Source organism: Photinus pyralis, unplaced genomic scaffold (genome assembly GCF_008802855.1).
Source record: "Photinus pyralis isolate 1611_PpyrPB1 unplaced genomic scaffold, Ppyr1.3 Ppyr1.4_LG2, whole genome shotgun sequence".
NCBI lineage: Eukaryota > Metazoa > Arthropoda > Insecta > Coleoptera > Lampyridae > Photinus > Photinus pyralis.
The window spans coordinates 34951399-34969972 of NW_022170403.1; the positions used below are offsets into that span (position 1 = coordinate 34951399).

The 18574-nt window shown below is 36.2% G+C and overlaps 1 long non-coding RNA gene across 1 annotated transcript; it reads right to left on the minus strand.

Annotated features, from left to right (window-relative positions):
• Positions 1–13551: 13551 nt before the first annotated feature.
• On the minus strand, positions 13552–14613 carry LOC116164662. The gene is made up of 3 exons (XR_004143964.1): positions 14231–14613; positions 14079–14173; positions 13552–14019 (listed from the first exon to the last, which is right to left on the minus strand). It is a non-coding gene; the product is annotated as an uncharacterized LOC116164662 (long non-coding RNA).
• Between the last annotated feature and the right edge of the window lie 3961 nt (positions 14614–18574).

An 18574-nucleotide genomic window follows, 5' to 3' on the forward strand; every position in this document is an offset into this window, starting at 1 on the left:
AATATTTATTGGATTATTTTACCAAAAGCCACAAAGGTGTATTACCGCGCTTATTGAATTAGTCTTGCAACGTACCATCTCCTTTTGGGAGGATTCTTCCTGAAAGCTATTTTCAACATTTGGCGACCGTGACAGGACAAGTGGTTTGTGTAAAATCTCTCTGCAATAAGATTGAATTTCAAATATTAATCATTGATTTTTAGATTTAGTTAGACGTTCATGGCATTGGCCCGAAAACTTCCAAGGGAAAACGACACCTGCAAACCTAAATTTTTACCACCAACATTTTGGAAAGCAGCTTCTTTATTTAATACCTAGCTCACCTGAACAATACAAGAATCTTCGGAAGGCCAACTGCAAATATTCACCTTGCCAAGTTCATCTAGCACCACATACCAAATTTCACCTGTAATTAAAAACCTGTTTCATGCGTTAATCATAATTTCTTCGCCTGTAAATGAATCATTTAGTATTGTCATTGTCTTATTACCTTATTATTGTAATAATCCGCAATTGTGTATTGAGCGTAATGGTAATAATGGTATGCAATTCCTGCACTTATATTTTCTTAAAGTTTCGGAAGTAGACAAATTTTTGTGTAAATTGAGGTGGAGTGGAACAACAACCCATGGTCATAGAAAGGATATTTTGACATTATGAACCAAAAATCTCTATGCATTCGTCCTCATCTCAATAAAAAATAATGCACGTTATCGTTTTAATCTAGGTACAATTTTAGTTATTCTTTGGACTTGGAAAAATGGCTCACTTTTAAATATGAAATGAAACTTCTTATAATACGAACAGTATAGAATGCGGATGGAAGATAATACCACGCGTAATTACGTTTTTTTACTGACAAAACATTTCTCATTTATTATTTTATAAAACAAAAACTTACAAAAGAGAAGTAAAAGTAAGCTTCAAATATGCAAAAATAATGCAATTTCATACACGACAGATATTATAGATTAAAACTTAAAATACAATACTGGAGTAATATATGACGTGGGGAGTTTCGGGAAAATTAATATAGCAGCGCGATATTTTAAAATAGGAATTTTACAGTGAATACGTAGTTTCCTTTGTCGTCATTGTAAAAAAAATGCTTTAGATCACGTAGATCACGCAGATTTTTTACAAAGCGAGAATGTGGTATAATGTTATGAAAGGGGAGCTTTTAGACCTCCAATATCGTTGTTCTGTTGAATTGAATTTGCCTCTGAGCATATAAACCGTCGTTTATGCAAATGAGCAGCGGTACTATTTTTTGCAAATATTGTTTTATTCTATAAAATTTATCAAGAGCCGAGATGATGAGAATTGTATACAACTAAGATTAGTATTTTCGATGGAAATTTGCTCGTGCGAAGATTCTAGTTCATTTGAATATTCAAATTCTCTTTCTTGCATTTATCCATACTCCAGATGCTGCATATTTCTCTCGCTCAATTACCTTTTCTAACAAAAAGTATTTCAATGCAATTAAAGTATACCGAAGAAAGTTTGTGAGGATCGGTTTTAAGCGGAAATTTTTCAAGTCCCTTTTTATTGGTAATAAGAAAATGAAAAATACATGTACTACAAAAGAAACTTATCCTTGAATTAATTAACAATGTTATTACTTAGAAACTTTTAAGATACATATGCTATAAGTACGTAATACAGTAATTTAATACCTCTTCATAAAGCCCCATGTTACACTAGACACTAGACCTCTATGTTGCTCGCACTTTTGAATATAAAATTTTATATTTGAAGCTTGCATGAAGCTAAACTAAAGCATGAGAAGAGTTTTTCTTGCTGATTTACAAATCACCCCGTTCAGTTAACTCATTAACTGCCCTTAAATTAAAAACACAGTTACGTAAGATTTTCATAAAGTTCTTTGTTTTCTACTATGCGACCTTAATAACTGTGCCTCACTTACAGCTGCCATACACACTGTTACAAATCACATGATTTGTGCACACTGTCAGTAGGAAATTATCTAGAACGATTCCCACAAATAATAACTTGACTGCACATATGCAGGGTACAATTAATATACAGGGTGTTCAACAGTGGACCAAGTCGATTGTTATCTGGGGAATCAGAATAAATTTCTAAAAAGGTATCTTAAACAAAGCCGTTTCAGCTTAAATATTTTCAATTGTGTACCACTTCCGCTATAGCCAGCAAATTCATATAACAAATCGAATTTTGAGATACTTTAAAAAACTTCTCTTTTTGCACAAATCTAGGCACAAATAGTAATCAATGGCAATATGCGCGATAATTAACATTTTCCTATCAAGTTGTACGTAATATGCCATTCTGCATTTCGCTAAAAGTAAGTAATACATTTAGAGTCACTGGATTGACCATTTTATCTGGAACTTATCCATACCTTCACAAACGTCCCTTACCCGTTGTTATCTCTGGCGCAGCAACATACATTTAAAACGCCTACAACGTAGAGCATCACCCTTAGTTCACCGCCCGCGTTTCGTAAAACTACATACCCACTTGCTCTCTAACCCAAATGGCATGTGTTTTAACGGCAAAGATGTATAACCTCATCGCGGTTACTAATCCGGTATTGGAACTTACTTATTTTATAAACTATAGTGATTTACGTAAAAGCGAGTGCGGGGTATAATGGGAGGACCTTGTGGTTGTGGAAAAATCAATGTATTGCGGTGACTCCAGTTGTTACCGACGAAAGGGAGGCAAATGATCTAAGATAACAAGATAATGGGATCTGCTACGGCTAGACTTGTTTGTGAGGTCGGGAGAAAAGATATTCGTCGGGTGCCAGGTACTAAACCACACGATCCCGGAGAGAAACGTTACTTTCGTTCCACAAGCAGCTACTAAGTTACCACTTACCCAGTGGCGTATTAGGGGTCAACAACGCGCCTAAGCCCTAACGGATTTTGCATCCCATAACAAACACAACATTTTTTAATAGTCAATAATAAACCAACTTTTACGAAATTATCAAGACAAAATAAAACAAGTACATTTACACAGAAAACAAAGGGTACTGTAACGTAAATTTAATTACGTGATTTATTGATTTACAATTAATTAACAATAAATTTATGACTTGAATTTATCTCTTGAAATGAATTGAGTTATAACAGTTAACATATTATTTATCACTTAAACATACACAGTTTATAACAGCGCGAACTATTTACTACTTCAGCGTTGAAATTGCAACTAACTGAAATACAATTCGATTTGCTTATTGCCCCTGTTTCTCGAACGTTTTCGAACGCCTCCAAACGAGTATTCTAGAATGTTCTCGAACAAAACACGTCACATTTCCCGTAAAGAATGCGTCACATCGTCACCACCGTGAATACAAACGGTCACATCCGTTTTCGTTTTTTATCGCCGATGACTAATATTTTATGGTGCCTCGATGTCTATCGGGATTTCTAAAATATTCGCTACTTTTCCCCTTTTAAAACAAAATGGAGAGAAATTCTTGTGCTCACAGTTCAGACAGTATATAATATTTAAGTACGTAGTTATACAGGATTTCCTGGGCGGAATAAGTTTCAAACGAGTGAAGAAAAAAATCTGAAAATTTCGTGATCAATAAAGGGCAAGATAACGTGTCATAAAAATTGCATTTTAGATGGTTTAGAACTTTCATATACTGGGGAGTTTTGTTGGGGGTTGATAACCCCAAATTTTTTAAATTGCAACCCTTGACCAGTTTCACCAGAAATACATTACCGATCTTACACCACTCCATTTTTTTCTTGTGGGGGTTTACAAAAAATAGAGTGTATGAAACAAATCTAGAAAAAATAAATGATTGAAGAAACCACCAATACCCAAATCAAATTTATTGCTCATGAAACACATTGTTACTTGAAAATATTTCTAAACGATTAGTTTTTGAAATTCGGGTCCGTTAACTTGGCCCCCCCCCCCCCACTGAGAGATTTCATAGTCGTATTATTTTGAAATGAATGCGCTCGTTATGCGCTCATATGCGCCACCGATAATAACTCTTGCGCCATTATCGTTTTTTAGAAATCCGAAAAAACATTGGGGGGGGGGCAAGTGAACGTAGCCCCCCCCCCCGTACGTATTTTGTCCCTTGTAACTAGGTCACCTGATACATTTGGTTATGCACTCAATTACGCAACTTGAATTAAAGCTAGCGCCATTACGGTTAAGCCGTGACAAATTTTCAAAAAGTGGGGGGACCAACTTAACGTTTTTAAAGTTACTTTTTTTTAACATCTTTTCACACGAAATTGTACTCTGAGGTATGCGCTGAAATGCGCCGTAAAAAGATATCTTTGCGCCATTATTGTTTTTTGGATATCCTTAAATATGTTTGGGGGGTGGGGGGGCCAAGTGAACGGAATCCCCCATAACGCATTTTGCTACCGGTATTTGTGCCACTTGATACATCTGGTTATGAGCTCAATTGCGCCACTTGAATTAAAGCTAGCGCCATTACGGTTAAGCCATAAAAATTTTTAAAAAGTGGAGGGTCTGGTGTTTTCAAAAGTTATTTCCGGAAGTGCGTCCATTTTGAAAATATTTTACATCGATTCGGCCTTCGGAGTAACTCCTAAATACAAATTTTTAAAAACCTACCTATTTTACTTTCCCAGAATTGTTTAACTAAAGCTCCCAAAAAAACACCCTGTATAGTGTTTCTGAAACACTATAATGGCGCCAAGATTTTTGTTTACGGCGCATTTTAGCGCATGATGAAAGGTACGATGTAGGAGAAAAAACATGTTAAAAAACGTAACTTTTAAAAACGTTAAGTTGGCCCCCCCCACTTTTTGAAAATTTGTCACGGCTTAACCGTAATGGCGCTAGCTTTAATTCAAGTGGCGCAATTGAGCGCATAACCAAATGTATCAGGTGACCTAGTTACAAGGGACAAAATACGTACTGGGGGCTACGTTCACTTGGCCCCCCCCAAATGTTTTTTCGGATTTCTAAAAAACGATAATGGCGCAAGAGTTATTATCGGTGGCGCATATGAGCGCATAACGAGCGCATTCATTTCAAAATAATACGACTATCAAATCTCTCAGTGGGGGGGGGGGGGCAAGTTAACGGACCCTTGAAATTCCTACTTCGATTTAATGCGTTGCACTCCCTTCCGCATCTTAATAGAAACCAACTTTTTTTAGGAGAACGGTTTTATGTAGGGTTTCTATGCCCATACATTCTCATAATGATTATGAGTCGAACCTACATAAACTATGCGACAAATAATACAACCCGAAACTAAAATGCTTCGGGTGGTACTCTCGTTTTTAGAAAGTTCAATACATATTTTGTAAAAAACCCGAACGGGGAGTACTGGTAAAGTCGTAGCCAAAGAATGATCATTTGTTTTAAGATAGAGAAAAAAAATGTGCGAGATTTTGATCAATAAAGAAAGGCAGTTTCTTTTCATTTATCATTGAATAAAATCGAATACATAACAAATTGCAAGTAGCCTTTCCTGCAAAGTGCGTGTGCTTTAATTACCTGAAGATGAATGCATTTTTTTATTAGACACTGATGGCGTAATTAAAATTAAGGGTACCGCAGTTATGCGTTACACTTTTGTTAATATAAAAAAATAAAAACATAGAAGTATAGCCAATAGCCTTTGCATGATGGAGTGCGGTTAACGTCAATTATTTGTAATTGGCATTAAGTTTTGTCTAAATATACGGGTAGATAATGCAGATTATATTAAATTCAGATAAAAGGATTAATTATCCCCTTTTACTTGTCTCTTTTGTATGTTACTTTCAATTTTAGGACTCCGTGAACATAAAATGGGTAATTTAGATAAACGTGTCCTTTAATGGTATAGACTAAGATCGACCTTCTAATGCAGAATTTTTTGGAAATTGTAAGATGGTTATCTTAATTCGGATAATAAAGCTCTCTGCAACTATGTATAGCTTGCTCTAGTGCATTTGAAAAGGTGGTTGTGCTAATAATAATCATGATGTAATCAAAAAAACAATTTAATAATTATTTCTTTTCACGACTCTTCTTGTTTCCGACCGGGCGGTGCCTCAAATTGTCAAACTCTCTAAGATCTCGTGCTCTATTGACTTTTACAGTCATATTTGTGTACTATGTTATTGTAAGGTTGATGTATATTTATTTACCTCCTCACGACCGATACAAAATTACTTTTCGATGCCTTAGGTGTTTTCATGTCAACGTCTCTGTGTTTACACCTGGTTTATTTCGAGCAATCTCAGCGAAAATCCTCTAGTTATTTATGCTGCGCACATAATCCGGTTCAACTTTGGTCTTTGAATAAGTTTGGAGAACATCATAAATTATACGCTATACATTTCGCTTACTTTCACCTTTACACCACCATGATGTAATGAAAGAACGAGTTCCAATCACATCGCAGCGTATCAGAATTATTTAAAATGGGAAAGGTTAAAAGTTAAATCAGAAATTGGTATCTAATTTTACTCCACTACAGCAAAGCTTGTTTTCATTAAAATGTGGCCACTAAACAGAAAAGTTGTAAAATACGAGTAAAAAGGGTCCGTTAACTTGGCCCCCCCACTGAGAGATTTCATAGTCGTATTATTTTGAAATGAATGCGCTCATATGCGACACCGATAATAACTCTTGCGCCATTATCGTTTTTTAGAAATCCGAAAAAACATTGGGGGGGGGGGCCAAGTGAACGTAGCCCCCCCTAGTACGTATTTTGTCCCTTGTAACTAGGTCACCTGATACATTTGGTTATGCGCTCAATTGCGCCACTTGAATTAAAGCTAGCGCCATTACGGTTAATCCGTGACAAATTTTCAAAAAGTGGGGGGGCCAACTTAACGTTTTTAAAAGTTACTTTTTTTTAACATCTTTTCATACGAAATTGTACTCTCAGGTATGCGCTGAAATGCGCCGTAAAAACATATCTTTGCGCCATTATTGTTTTTGGTTATCCTTAAATATATTTGGGAGGGGGGGGGGCAAGTGAACGGAATCCCCCATAACGCATTTTGCTACCGGTATTTGTGCCACTTGATACATCTGGTTATGAGCTCAATTGCGCCACTTGAATTAAAACTAGCGCCATTACGGTTAAGCCATAAAAAATTTTTAAAAAGTGGGGGGGGGGGCTAACTGTGTATGGACCTTTTACAATAACAGATTTGTATGACACGTCTTATACTGTGTCTTTAACATTTTCTATTAATTATATTCCGGCCAATACCTTGTTTTGTTTATGTTTCAGTAATAACCTCAAGATCTTACATTTTTATTAGTTGACAGTTTTTCTGGTCTAATTGCTAGGCAACTAATTTTGATTAAAAACCCAAATTTACTCGGTAAAATGTAGGTACACCTTTAGTGTATGTTTAATTCTATATCACACCGATAACATTTAAAAAGTCTAAAACATCCCTTACGCTTGAATGTTTCGTAGATATGATGTGGGAAATATTAGTAAGGAATACATCCCTCGGGAGCGATCACAAATTTCAGCTCGAGGGGAAAACTGTGGTTACAGTTTACGCAATATGGAGCGGTAACTAACCTTTCTATCCAGTCTCGGGAAATATTTGTCCCCATTTTCCACTACGATATGAATCTTAAGCAATCACTGCCATCGGTTACAGTAATTAAAATGTTTTGATAAATGCCAAAACCTACAGTATTTAAACACACGTCAAGGTAGAAAGTAGTTTGTAAGAGCAACATAAAACGATTTACAGGCGTAATTAATTAAAGCGATAATCAATTACAATTTTTGTAAGCACATTGACAGCTACTTGGCAGGATGTGCACTTGCTAATACTTTCAAGAATTTTCGCTATTTAAATAATTACACGAATACGAAGCGAAAGAGAAACATATTTACGAAGTGGATTATACCGGGTGGTGCCTAGCGCGACGCAGCATAGGGATTTCAATGGTAATTTTATTATAGCATTGAGTAATTAACTTCACTCAACGGTTATAGTCAATTACTAGCTCCCCTAATTATTTTAAAGCAAAAGTCTAAATACGTTTTTTTTAGAGAAAAAAATACTGCATCTATTCATACTATTAATAATAATTTTCCGTTTTTTAAAACCGTAAAATCGACAATAGTATATTGGAAGACAAGTGTTACAATGTGACCTATTGTAATACGACTCGTGCCACAAGATAGGAGTATTACAATAAAGCATTGTAACACGTGTTTTTCATACTATTTTTTCTATTTCGGGGCTTTAATTTAATTAAAAAGTAATTATCAAAAACTACAGGAAACTTTAGAATTAATATGTCTTAAGTTGGCAACACCATTTACGTTGACAAATTTTAAGTTGGCAGCGTAGATAAACACAACACTGACATTTGGAAACTTTAAATTCCGTGAATGTGTAATTTTTTACTGGTAGATAAATTTATTTACCTATGGTGGATGTGTAAACTGCTGATTTGGAATGTATTAAGTTCTTCGTGTACCAAAAATCAAGGAAAACACATACATTTTACGTACGTAATTTGATTTTACATCTGATGATTTGACGTTGACGTCTTGGCGAACTGCCCACTTAGAGACTGGGCTTAGAGATGAAAAGTTACCAAAAACAATGTTACAATGGAACTCATTGAAACACTGTTTTTGCCGAAAACAGTTGCACAAAATTCTCATTGTAACACCGAAATAGAAAAAATAAAAAGGTTCATTTTACAATAAATCAGATATGCCTTGGAACTACCTAAAAAAAACACCGATCACGTTTCATTATTTGCAAGTGCAATAACGTTCCAAGTGTCCGTCAAAACCATCAGGAAAACGACAATACATGCAACGTTTTGGCTGCAGTAGCAGAAAATCCGAATATAAGTTTAAGAACAATTCTTCCTCAAATCAGTTGTTTTTTCATCGATTATGTAGGTACTCTTGTTCCGGAAAATGATAAACAAATAGTATCTGATGCAGATGCAGGATTACATTCTCTAAAAAAACATTAACCCATGTCCCCATAGATGCCTTTTATTGCTTCGGTTAAAATTAAATATGAAAATCGTTCGACGTCAAACAACGAAAACTTAGATGCGATGCGCTTGTAGTTTGTTAAAAGATTCCAAAGCATCACTGCTTTATAAAAATGTAATTGTTTATTTTGTCGATTTCTACGGTTTTGAAAAACGTCCTATGAACAGATGCGGTATTTTTTTCTCTAAAAAAACGTATTTAGACTTTTGCTCTAAAATAATTAGGGGAGCTATTCATTGACTATAAAGAAATTACCATTGAAATCTCTATGCTGCGTTGCGCTAGGCACCACCCTGTATATTTCTAATAGAAAGATTAGGAACCCTTTTATAGTATAATTAGGTACCAAATCATTGAACACCTTGTTAAAACCACAGGAACTTATTGAAATTAGAGAATATGACCTTAAATGGACGATAATATTATGAGGTATTAGTAGCTAATTTGCAGAATACAATTACTTTTACGACACCCGTCAAAACAGATATGAGTACATTCGTTTTTATTAAGAAGCATAACAAGGAGTGTCAGCGTAATTTCATTAAATCGTTACACAGTCACGTGAGCACAACCTTTTGTGATTGCGGATGTGCATTTCTAAAGATTTGTTCCCACAAAGTTTTACTTGTTTAATGCAAACTCGACCTTACGTTTTTATTGTACTCTCAAAATTTGAAAGTATGAATAGGTAGCAAATTCTGTACGCCCACGTAAACCTACAGAGGTTGTGATTTAATTGAAAATCGATGATAACTTGGATAACATCCATTATTTCAAAGCGGTCGTACCTGAAACGTAAATCCACTTCACAATCAATTAAATTTGGTAAATTAAAATGAAATTTATACTCAATAATACATTTTCAATTAATCAAAAAATGATATACAATATACTTGAATTACTACTGGGCCTGAATGTTGTAATATTATTTTCCTCTTAATTTTCATTCCTTCCTTATGTCCGGAGATTTTAGTTTCATGGCAATGGCAGTAACACTTTCCCTAACTACTAATCCTGCCTCCTATCACTTTTCTGTTAGATTTCGATTCACATTTATTTAAGTAGCATATATATGTAGTATTCTAAGTAACAATATTGTAGCAAATAATCTAGAAATCCCGATAGTCATCGAGGCGTAATAAAAGATTAGTCATCAGCGATAAGAAACGAGAATGGAGCACTCTCTCCGGGAAGTACCACTGCTTTACACCCACAGTCAAACAGAATGGTAGGACGCATGAATAGGACATTATAATAATAATTATAATAATATATAATTAGTGTTAATATAACAACAGTTATTTACACGTGTCAAGGTAAAGAATACAACAGACATAGACTAATTTTCTGAACACTAGTACGTCGTTTGCGCAGGTCACGACCACGCCTGCACCCATGCCAGCACAATCGATTGCTCCTGAAATAAGGAAAATTATTAAAGAAGAGATGGAAACCTTTATGAGAATACTTACCACAAGAAAGGCTTTGGAAAACTACCCACTACATGCTTTCCAAGTTCCTACAGGAACTGTCACTGCAAGAGGAGAAAAACAAACATTTAACCCTTTCTCCGAACCTACTACATCTTCCGAGATTGAAAATATGGAAACAGATACACGAGGGGCTAAGCGTAAAACACCGATAACTAGGTCGCGGTCGTCTAGAGACTCGAGCGTGACTTCGGTGGATGAGGAAGCTGTAAAAGAGGCTAAGGAAGGAAAAAAAGATACAAAAAAAAAGAAAGGGTGGCCGGCAGGCAAACCCCGAAAACCAAAGGCAACTGAAGAGGTTGCAGAGAAGCCTGTGACCACTTAGTACTCAACTGCGATATTCTTATGTGATTATTGTCTGTGATACATATACTTACTTATTAGTTTTGAATACATTTTATCTATTTTTTTGTCTGTATTTGTCTTTTTATTTATTCTTGCAAATATAAAATAACTAATAACTATTATATTCAACTCGTACAACAGCATTATACAGTGGAATTGTAGAGGTATTGTTAAGCGATATACGGATCTGAAAATGTTATTGCATGAACGGAACCCCATATGTCTCTGTATACAAGAAACCCATCTCAAACTTGGTCAACCATATTCCCTGAGAGGATATGATGTTGAGCGAAAAGATTTTATCGGCGCAGAGAGGGCATCAGGGGGAGTAGCAATCATAGTTAAAAACGGAGTGAAATTTGAAAGAGTCGCTCTAAATACACACCTCCAGGTGGTCGCTGTCAAAGTAAGTGTCCCATTTAAAATTACTTTGTGCAATGTTTACTTACCTAATACGAACTGGGTAATAGTGGATATTGACAATATCATCAGTCAGCTGCCAACACCGTATATTGTTATGGGTGACTTCAATGCGCACAGTACATTATGGGGATCAATGAGAACCGACAATAAAGGACATATCCTAGAAGATTGGCTGACCAGGAATAACATAGTTCTCCTTAACAATGGGGCATTTACTTACCACAATGCCCGATCTAGAAGCTTCGATGCTATTGATTTAACGTTGGCTTCGCCAAATCTAATTCCGCGGTTGACATGGAAAACTATAAATGATCTACATAACAGTGATCATTTTCCAATTATCGTCGAAACTGATACCATCATGCAAGATAAAGCAGTTGCTAGTAGATTCATTACTGGTAGAGCTGACTGGACACTGTTTCAAGAACATCTTGTAGCACCAACCGACGTGAATGTTAAAACGATAACGAAGGCTATATTGGTTGCAGCGATGAAGAGCATACCAAAGACTGGAAACAAGCCTGTGAAGAGACCCATTCCATGGTGGAATCAGGATGTAAAAGTAGCCATCAGAAACAAGAGTGTTGCATTTAGACTCTACCAAAGGCAACCTACCGTTGAAAACCATATCAACTTCAAACGAGCGAGAGCAATAAGCAGACGAGTCGTATTAGAGAGTAAGCGTCAAAGTTGGATCAAATACACGTCAACCATCAATGCAAATGCTGATGTGGGCGATACCTGGAAAAAAATAAGATCCATATGTGGCAAATATAAAAGTCAAGGTATACATTCATTACAAACACAAGACCTAGTCTTGGAAAAACCAGAAGAAATCGCGAACGCTTTGGCCAATCAGTTTGCAGTAGTTAGTAGCTCCGGAAACTATCCCCCCACCTTTTCTGAAACAAAAAATCAAAGAGAGGTTGAACTACCATTCTATACATCCGATAATCTTGTATACAACCTACCTTTTACAATGCTGGAGATGGAGTTTGCTTTACAAAAGGCCAGGAACACAGCACCTGGACCTGACCAGATAGCAAACGAGATGCTGAAGAATCTGACGCCTGAAATGAAAGAATCGTTACTGTATCTGTATAACAAATTATGGGCAGAGGGTACTTACCCAGATGAATGGAAAGAAGCAGTGGTGATACCAATCTTAAAACCCAAAAAAAATCCATTGACTGCAACTAGTTATCGACCAATCAGTCTGACGTGTTGCATGGGTAAAATCATGGAGAGGATGCTAAATAATCGATTACAGTGGTATTTGGAGAAAAACAACTTCCTAGTACCATATCAGGCTGGTTTCAGGAAACACCGATCTACCACCGACCATCTGATTCTTTTAGAGCACTGCATACAAGAGGCATTCCGCAAAAGAGAACATCTGGTGGCTGTTTTCTTTGATGTGAAGGGCGCGTATGATATGACATGGAGGTATGGCATAATAGAAAAAATGTACCAATATAACTTGAGAGGTAACTTACCATTGTTAGTGAAGTCCTTCCTAACAAACAGGCGTTTCCGTGTAAGAGTTGGTGATAAGTTCTCCGATGATAAGCTTTTGGAGAATGGAGTTCCTCAGGGATCGACTCTTAGTTGTACTCTATTTGCTATAGCAATAAATGACATATGCTCTAATACACCAGAAAACATTTCTAAATGCATGTACGTTGACGACATAGCCATCTTCACATCAGGGAAAACGGTAGGAGAAATAACTCGCAAACTACAACCTGTAATCAATCAAATTGTTGGGAATGCCGAAAATATAGGTTTAAGTTTTTCACACGAAAAAACACAATGCGTCCATTTTTGCAGGTTAAGAAGGCCACACTATGATCCTATGTTATATCTGACGAACCATAACATCAGATGCTCGGAAGCTGCTAAGTTCCTTGGTCTCACGTTTGATAGATCCCTTACTTGGAGAACTCATTTAGAGCACTTGAAGGCCTTATTCGAATTTATTCAAGCGCTCATAAGATCCCAAATGGATTATGGTAGCATTGCCTATTTCGTCGGCACGTTAAAACGTTACTGACAATATTTAGATCCTGTGCAGCATGCTGCTTATAAGGTATTGTATAGGAGCATTTCCTACGAGTCCGGTAGCCAGCTTACATTGCGAATCTGGAATTTCACCACTGATTACGAGAAGAAAACAGTTAACTTACTGTTTACATGGCTAAACTACTGTCATTACCCCGTCACCCTAATAGCATAATTTTCAGTGTGGATAAAAATGCTTATAGAATGCGACCTACTATTACTAGAACCAGCAAGTGTGAGGTTTTATGAGGATATTCAATTGCAAGGTATCGCTCTTCCGGAAATTCTGGAAAACACTACACAAGAGTTTGCACCGTGGATGACTCCTGCAGTCGAAATAAGAACGGAACTTGCGAAATACAAAAAGTCAACTACAAACAGTAACACTTACATACAGAAATTCCAAGATATATGTAATGAATATCCTTCGTATGAAATCATCTATACTGACGGGTCTAGAACGGAGAGAGGTGTTGGAAGTGCGATGGTGATTGGAGAAGAGTCCTATGAATGGAGTTTATGTTCGTGGTCCTCAATTCGCTTTGCCGAACAATATGCGCTGTGGCAGGCGTTGTTATATTGCTCCATCGGCGATAGACAAAATGTTATCATCGTCACAGATTGTATGGAAGCAGTGAATGGGATCTCTGAAATATATCCTGTTGGTGCGATGACGAAAAGATGCCAGTCCATTCTCAAGTTCTTAAATGGAAAAGAGGCTATAATTATTATTATATGGGTACCAAGTCATATTGGTATACCTGGAAACGATCAAGCAGACCATGCTGCATGCCAGGCTGCGTTAAGTAATCACATTGATGTTAACCTTATACATCCGTTGGACTTAGGAGAATACCTGAAAATGAAAAACCGGTTAATGTGGCAACAAAAATGGGCTGAAAGTAACACTCACCTGACCCGAATAAAACCAGATGTACGGAAACTCTATGTGTTAGACCAGGCCACTAGGGAAGAAAATGTAAAAATGCACCGACTGCGAATAGGGCATGCGCAGATAACGCACCAACACATTCTTAAGGGTGAGATTGCCCGACAGTGCGAACGATGTGGGACTGCTGTAACCATTCGGCACATAATTCAGGAATGCCCCATGTATAACAACGAAAGGGCGCTGCATAGTTTAAATCGAGAATATGTCGAAAACTTCTGTGCAACGATAAATGCAAAAAGTACCCTAAGTTTTCTAAGAGAAATAGGTATATACAGACAGATCTAAAGTGTAGTGAGAGATTTGGGGGCGCCCTAATTGGGGTAATATGACCATAGCAGTTAATGCCCTCAAAAAAAAAAAAAAAAAAAAAAAAAAAAAAAAAAAAAAAAATACCAAAAATTCCCCAAAGTTGTAGAACGCACTTTGAATGAGAATTTCTTTTATCGCTAGTTTAAATTGGCATAATTCCATGGTTTTTAGATTTTCATTTAAGGCGTTATAAAATTTTATTCCCCAATAGTTCGGTCCATTTAGTGACTTTGTTAATTTATAATTTTCCAGACGTAATGTCGCCTCTTTCTTCCTGGTGGAGTATTGATGGTCACTTGAATTTGACTTATACATTAATAAGTTTCTTTTTACATAAATCAGACATTGAAAATTTTTAGGTCAATGAACCAATTCCTGCAATCAGTACGATAGGTCAAATTACTTATAATGCGTACTGCACGCCGCTGTAGTCTAAATAGCCTCTTAGTACAGGCTTGATGCCCCCAGGCCACTTGCATAAGATATGGCACTATGGCAAGTGCCGAAATACGCCGGCTGAAGAACAATTGGTGAAACATGAGTCGCAAGAATGTCGATATGATTTTGCCAGTTAAAACTCGGGTCAAGATTCAAACCCAAAAACTTGATCGATGAATTCGCCAGTCAGTCATGCAAAGGCTTTGAAGTAAAACATATGGTTTTAGTTTTCTCTGAATTTAGCAGCAAATTATTTGATTGGAACCATTGGGTCGCATGTAGAAGGAGTAGGTCCTCCTTGCAAATGGCATTATGCAATAGTTTATCGCTTATAACGTCTGCAAACAAAACTAAGTTTGATTCCAAGCCGAGCGTATTTAGTGAAGATCCCAAGTCATTTACATAAATTAAAAAGAGTAACGGGCCTAGTGTAGATCCTTGTGGTACTCCGTATTCAATGACGCGTTTCGTTGAAATCTTATTTCCCCACTCAACACATTGATACCTTTTGCACAAGTATGATCAAACAGAGATCGATTAATTTACTTTCAAGGACGTTGTGTGAAATGCAATCGAACGCCTTACTTAGATCACAAAACGTCGACATTGAAAATTCTGCTTTTTCAAAGCATGTAAGTGTGAAGGAAACAAAAACGACAATTGCGTCGGTTGTGCTTTTACCTTTCCGAATAATAGTTTACTATACAGTGTGTAAAGCGATAGGGTATACAAGAGGGATTTTTTTTTAAATATTGCTTTATGAAAAAATATTATTCTTCCTGATAATTTTTGCTTGCTTTGAAAGTACCAATAACGTTTCGATAATCTAAAATTTATTTATAGAAATCTGGAAAAATAATAAAATTAAATTTTTTTTATTGAAAGTTATCATTCTACATTATAATCAAGATAGCGTATTGCTATCAAACCGCAAACAATCGAAAAGTATTATTGGTACTTTCAAAGCAAGCAAAAAATATCATGAAGAATGAATTTTTTTCATAAATCAATATTTAAAAAAAATTCCCTCTTGTATACCCCATCGCTTTACACACTGTATATTGGGTACTTGTCAAAAGTTGTGTTCGTCCAGCTTGATTTGTTCCTGATGGTGAAAAGGGCAGAAAAGGGCGTTCATTAACGCACGTGCATTCTTTACATCTGTATACGGCTTTAGATAAAACATTTTTATAAACTGTTCATCACTCAATTCCTCAATAGTTTTCAAACACATTCTGAATACGGTTGACATGTTCATTATTTTCTAAATTTTCTAAGAAACGTAGATACATTAAGTCATCCATTCAACATCTGTGAAGACTACCATGGGTTAAACACGATCAATCGGAGAAGACAATCAGCGACATGGCCAGTCAAGGAATAATTGAACCATCCCCAGTAGCCCTTCGACCCCATCTGTGTTGCTAGTAAAGAGCTGTAACGCTCTTAAGTCAGTCAAGGTGCTCTCAATTCGCCAACTAGCTTCCACGGAGGGTGGGCGAGTTCAAAAATAAAAATGTTCGAGCGCCACAGAGTTACAATTTTTAACGAGTTAAGTGTACAAAACCTTGCAACTACTGGATAACTCTGAATTCCAGTAGCCACGAGTCGTCGCCACAAGACTGTACAGAAAAAAAACAATCCAGCAACGTTTGGTACTTTTTATTTACACAAATCGAAAATAACAAATCATTCATAGGCACGATAACAATATAAATAATAATCAACGCTTATGATGGTGTAGCAGTTCAATAAACAGAAAATTATGATTCTTGCTTGCACATAAATTAATCAGATAAGGTGAATGACTAACGGCGAATAAATGAGTGATTGGATGAATAAACTGTTTTTCCTTAGAATTACCAGCGTTCCGGTGTACGGCAATCCCTCTCTGAGACCTGGACAACTATATAGAGCAAAGCTAACGGTTAACCTTCCCAAAGCTACTGGAACCACGTTACCACTAAACCCAAAGCAATTGTTGTAATTTCTAAATTATAAATTCAACAGGAATACTCAAATAACGCAACCTAGCCCACCGTACAATGTACAGCTGTATAATCGGTAATGTAGCAATGATAATGAATTCGGTATGCAAACGTGCATATGGCAAAATGTCTAATGGAATATTCATGCAAGCTACTGCTAACTTTAACATTAAAAAGTATCACAGAATCTCCCATACACTAATAGAAGTCGATTGGCTAAACATGCTCAACCGTCGAAAACTACACATGCTGTGTTTCTATCACAAAATAATTTCAACCAAAACGCCTCCATACTTATACAACAATAGTATATTGAAAGACAAGTGTTACAATGCGACCTATTGTAATACGACTATCTTGTGGCACGAGTGGCGACGCGAAGCGTAGCCACGAGTGTCCGCAAGATAGGAGTATTACAATAAAGCATTGTAACACGCGTTTTTCATACTATTTTTTCTATTTCGGTGCTTTAATTTAATTAAAAAAATCATTATCAGAAACTATAGGGAACATTAGAACTAACATGTTTTATGTTGGGAACACTTTTTATGCCGTTAAGTTTTAGGTTGGCAGCGTAGTAAGACTGACATTTTGAAGTTCAAACATGGAAGTACCCAACAAAGTACCTACTTGTACTAACTAGTAATTGCCAACTTAAGAGATTAGTTACCAAAAAAAACGACTATAATCACTGTCTTTGTACAACTGTTGTACAAAATCATCATTGTGACACCGAAATAGAAAAAATAAGTTACCGCACGGACGTACACCACCTGAACTTGAGATTCAGAGGCAAGTTAAGTATACCAGTCATTAAAACAGAACTAGGGCGCAGATCATTTTCCTACTGCATTGCACATTATTTACAACGATCTCTCTCATAATCTCAAGTTGTTACCTTTATCCAGGTTTCGGAAGAAAGTAAAAGAACACCTAAGTACTAGTGCTACAAAGTAGAACACATAAAAGCAAACATTTCCATCTCTTTCTCGCATTTGTTTTTTTTTTCCATGATGATTATGTTATAGTAAGTTTAAGTTTAAAGCTGTATTTGTATATTTTTAGTATGCCGCCAACGAGGTTAAGTGTAAGAGCAGCTGAGAAGAATTACTTCGAAGCAGAACTTCCCCTCAAATTTTCTATTAATTTAATGTATTTTTTATTATACCTTAATCACAATCTCCGTTTTAAACACTCAAATGCGTGCGAAAAAGGGCCTTTAAAACACACGTGCTTTAAAGTTGCTAAGTAACGATACTTCAAGTATGACTTTTGAAACTGTCATCTGGATGAAATAAAAAATCCTCTTAGGTCGCTATCTGTAAATGCAGAACATTTCTTTGGGTTTTGTACCTATCCTTTGGTTGAAGCTTTCACAAACGCGCGTAATTTAGGATATGCTTCCAAATTTGTTCCACGTTTTAATCGCAGCATTGCTTTAAAGTTTTGAATGAATGCACCAAAATATAGAAGATTTAAATACCTTTGACATTTCCTTCATATATGCCAGCATTATCGATGCATTTAAGACTTTATTCGTAAGTAACTTCTTATTCATCCAAGGAAACAA